Source organism: Macrobrachium nipponense, chromosome 11 (assembly GCF_015104395.2).
Source record: "Macrobrachium nipponense isolate FS-2020 chromosome 11, ASM1510439v2, whole genome shotgun sequence".
Classification (NCBI taxonomy): Eukaryota; Metazoa; Arthropoda; class Malacostraca; order Decapoda; family Palaemonidae; genus Macrobrachium; species Macrobrachium nipponense.
Window position 1 is genome coordinate 33,996,255 of NC_061087.1, and position 5,120 is coordinate 34,001,374.

The following is a 5,120-nucleotide window of genomic DNA, read 5'->3' on the forward strand; positions in this document are numbered from 1 at the left end:
CTCTCTCTCTCTCTCTCTCTCTCTCTCTCTCTCTCATGTAACCCGATCAGTGCTTTGTGCATGGTATCGAAGTAATATTTCATCAGTGAAATATCAACTGGATTTTATTTTACCAATGAAGCTATTATCAACTGTGTTTTTACTAATGAAGCTAATATTAACTGGGTTTTTTCACCAATGAATTTAATATTAATTGTTTTTTCATCAATGGAGCTAATATTAATTGTTTTTTTTTCTGGAAGACTTAAATCCAGCAAGCGTTAACGATAACGTTGAATTACAAAGCTTACTTCAGTCAATGCAGTCTGGTGTCTATTTTTTCTGTAAAGACGATGCAATTATATGAGCTCCTACCTGATGAGAAAAACGCGCTACATAAGATTATTGGAGAACAATGTATGGGAATGATTAAAAAGGAAAATGAAAGCCAGTGAAATTTTGCGAAGTATTTCAGTTTCATATTGGGACCTGTATTCCCGAGTCCTCTTGACTGACAAATGCAAGTAATAAAAAACTCACTTTATCATTGGATTTCACTTGAAAAATCGATGACTTTACAATAGTTACCACGAGGTGTTGTTACTTCCTTATTCACATTATAACATTTAACACAAATCTCGTTCATCAGGTTGTTCGGTGAAGGCTTCGAATTTTTTTGTTTTTCATTCTTCTTAATCGTCTTTTACTGTAATTATTCTAAACCCTATAATTGGCCATGAATAATTGTAAAAAAATGAAGATATCACACACAGACACAAAGTTTGTAGTTTATAGTTTAGTAATCCCTTACCCTTTTCATGACATCACCTAACAAAGGTAACCACTCACACTGGATCAACTGGTGGGTGGCAGGGTGGGATTGAGCTATATTATGTGTGTGCTTACAAGTGCGTTTACTTATTTATGCGCGAGTTTATTCAATAAAATAATATATATAGATATCATACGTCAATGGGATCTCACACAATTGCATCATCGTACAGAAATACGAAGAGTCCCTCCAAAAACTTCAGTATATCGTAATTTTTTGTTCCTTACATCTCATGAATTAATGTATGCTTAGGCTTCATAGTCTACGCGTATGATTATTTATACTTGATTTTAATGTTACTGGGAAAAGCTGTTCTCGATCAAAATCTAGGAAGTTTACCTTTATCTAAAAGAAAAACAGATTTCCGAAAAACTGTTTGGAATAGTTTTGAAGACACCCAAAATATTCTGAATATCAGATTACCAGAATTATTTTGAAATAAATAAAAAGACAGTCTTAGAAAGTCAACCGTATTTATAAATAATGGCAACAATATAGCAAAAAAATAATCGTAGATAAATAAACAATTCGTAGTTTCAGAATAATGTAAATACGGCTTTAGAGATTTAAACCCAAGTGAAAATAAATTCACTTGTTGAATTTATAAATTCCTCTCTTTAATTCTTCCCATGAGGTGAACTATAAATAAATGTGATACTCGCCGCCCCACTCCCTGCTTTAAACATAATTCATTCTATGTTACAGAAAATAGATGTTTTGCACTGTCTTACCCAACTATTAAAAACTCTGCTGGTCTCTCTTCAGAGGCAAAAAGTTTTATTAGAAAAATTACACATGGGGAAAAAAAGGTTATTCAAAATCTTTCTGCAACGCTCAGCAGATTTGCACACAACTTGCTTATCAGGGCTTGCCAAATACTTTAGTCTTCCTGAAATACGTATTTGATCTGTAGGGTCAAATGTGATGATAGTTCATTAGCTATTGCAGCCATATTGTCCCCTCATTTATATACATTTATAGTTTTAATAAACGTTTGACAATATTTTCGCTGCACTTAATTTGGAATGTGGCTAAGTGTACTGTAGTTATTGTACATGTAGTGTACATCTTAGATTTTAATTTTATTTTATTTTGATTTTTTTGGGTGTGCGCAGTTTTAGTCAGAGATTTTACCCCTTTCTAGTGTACTACACAGATATCGGAGTAATGATCCTCCTTTATTCTTATAGTAATTTCACTTGTTTTTCCTATTTACTTTAGGTTCATCAGGTTTCTTTCAGTTGTACGATAAAATACCCTATGGTATGCCTTAAGAGACATTTTCGTAAAGAACAAAAAATGAGGAAAAACGATACAATTCTTCCGCTGATGCTTGACCTACCTATTCATAACAAAGGTTGTGCTTAAGAAGCTTTCCATAAGTTGAAGGGTAGAACGGGGGACACTATAAAATTCCATGTTGACAGTACAGATCAAAAGGAATATAAATTATGATATGGGAAAGGTCCATTATTACAAAGGGACGGGAAATATTTAGGTATGATTAAATTTTTCTGATATTGGCTTCATTCACTTTTATTATTATTATTATTATTATTATTATTATTATTATTATTATTATTATTATTATTATTATTATTATTATTATTATTATTATTTCTGTGGTGGAAGTTCATGGACAGCACCAACCATAGTTTAGGTTATCAGCTGTTGATATTTACCGTTAGCTCAAAAGTGTAAATTAAAACAAATAAAAAAAATGGACAATAGTTGCATCCATGCCATGTGATATGCCTTAATTGACTTTTCTAAGCGAAGTGCCTTTGTGTATTTTGTTAATGGAGAACTGCCAGACACGTCCAATATTAATCAGAATTAATTGCTCTGCAACGACCTTAGGTATTTTATATTGCATTTACTCGCTGAAGTTAAAACTATTAAGGCTTGTCAGAGCCGTGTTATCTTTCCCATTTATTCTTGAAATATCGTTAAATTTAAAACAATGGCAAAGTATAGTGGTCTCTGAATTTGTAATCATTCCTTGATGCAATCAGGTTAAAGGTAAGATTATTTTATTTTGGTGTTATTCCATTTCACTTACTGTACTTTGAAACACTTCTTGATGCCCATATGTCCTTGCTAGATGTAAAATTTCACTTACTTTTGATTTCCAAGCCATAGAATATCATAGTCTATTACCACTCGTAGAATCGAATTATATATTCACAATTAACACAAATATAGTTATGCTCATTCCCTCAGGTAAAGTAACATTAAAGGTTATCAATTTATTAGTTCATTTGATATTGCTTATTTAAAGATGAAACTTGTGGACTAGGCGTTTTATATTATTTATTATACCTAATTATTTATTTATTGGCTTTATCTTTTTATCCCTTTTTTATTCATGTGCTTACTAACTTTTTGATGGGCCAACATGCAATTACTGGAAGTAAGAGTGGAATCAAAATAAAAGTAAGGAAGGAAGGTTGACACCGTTGAGCTGAACTGTTTAAATAGTATTTTTAGCATAAAATGAACTGGAAGGGGAAGTGTGCAGATACGTAGAATTGGAAAAATTGGTTGTAAGTAGGCTAGGCCATGTGAAAAGAATGATCATTGACAGACTGGGAAAAGAGTGTACGTATATTTCAGATGCATTTGGAGGGATTGCAGGAAAACTCGAAAATTTGGGAACCCAGAAACGTGTGTGTAAAAAAGAGGTTGGCGAACTTTCCCTGCAGATGCTCTGTAGGATTTTCGCACAAGGGGTCACCAGAGAACAGTAGTTGAAGTATGAATGTAGAAGTTACCAATACTCTTTTTTTAACTCCTCTGCAAGCACACTCTACTATTAGCGATGATTGCTTACAATTATATATATATATACATATATATATATATATATATATATATATATATATATATATATATATGTGTGTGTGTATATATATAATATATATATATATATATATATATATATGACTGGTAAAAAATGTTCTGTTACAACAGAATTCCATCTAATAAAAGGAGCCCATAAAAACACCAAAATATACGAGAAAAATACTATATTTCAGAGACTGCTGTCTCCCTCTTCAGGTATATGAAGAGGGAGACAGCAGTCTTTGAAATATAGTATTTTTCTTTATATTTTGGTGTTTTTATGGGCTCCTTTTATTATTATTATTATTATCATTATTATTATTTATTATTATATATATATATATATATATATATATATATATATATATATATATATAAGGTTTATCAATATTATGTTGTTAGTCCTATCAAGACCACCCAGATAGAAGGCCTGTTCGATGTGACGTCATGACGTGATGACGTCGACCCTGGTGGTCCGACTCTCCAAGCCGAGTGACTGGCTACTCACTTCCAACTTTCGATCTTCCATCCCTTACATCACTTGGACTCGAGGTGTTTTCGTGGTTCCATTGTTTTATTTATGAAATGAAACTTAAAACTTATATGGCGTCATGAGGCAGCAAGCCTTGGATACATCTAGTGTCCTTTTTTGGACGAACTTACTGTGGTAAGCAGATAAACTCGGCAATAAGTTCACTGCAACAGGTACTACCTACCTATATTTGAATTTTCTCTCTGGATGATTTTCGACTGCAATATAAATACTGTCTGCATTCTAGGTAGAAGTTGTGAACAACAAGGTCAGGTGCAATATAAAGAAAGCTTGGTTTAGCCTACATTGAATTTTATTAGGAATTCATATCAACAAATGCTTAACAGAGTCGAATAGGTATAGGCTAGCTTAAGTCAAAGAACTCCCAGTGTAGCCTGGCTATACCAAATAACACCCCGTGTAGCCTATGCCAACAAATACCCAGTGTAGCCTGTCCAACAACTCCCAGTTCAGGACTTGTAAAGCTTTGGAAAAAAAAACAATTTAAATGTCATAATAGGCAAGACTAATAATGGTAGCAGTAGTCAGGTAAGGAGAGCAGCATATAAAAAGTTACCAACAAGCAAAGAAAGGGCAAATACATCAAGCAAGTAAACCTAAGAAGGGTATACTTACGTACTGCAAGTGCATAGAAACCCCAGAATGCTGTAGCCTATATGTGGTAAAGAGCATTATTGCAATGATTGGGACAAGTGCTGTGTGTCAGGTAAGAAGGTTGCAAACATGATACCTAAATGTGTGATAGAACCTTAGACAAGGTACTCAAGAGTTACATTAGCACAGACATATAAGTTATAGGTTCATCACAGCTTAAGTACAGTATAGTGGTGGGGAAATAGGCAAGTTTCCATTGACAACAGTTAAAGGCATGGGACAAACCTTTTGGGCCTAGATGGGTTAAGGTGAAAAAAA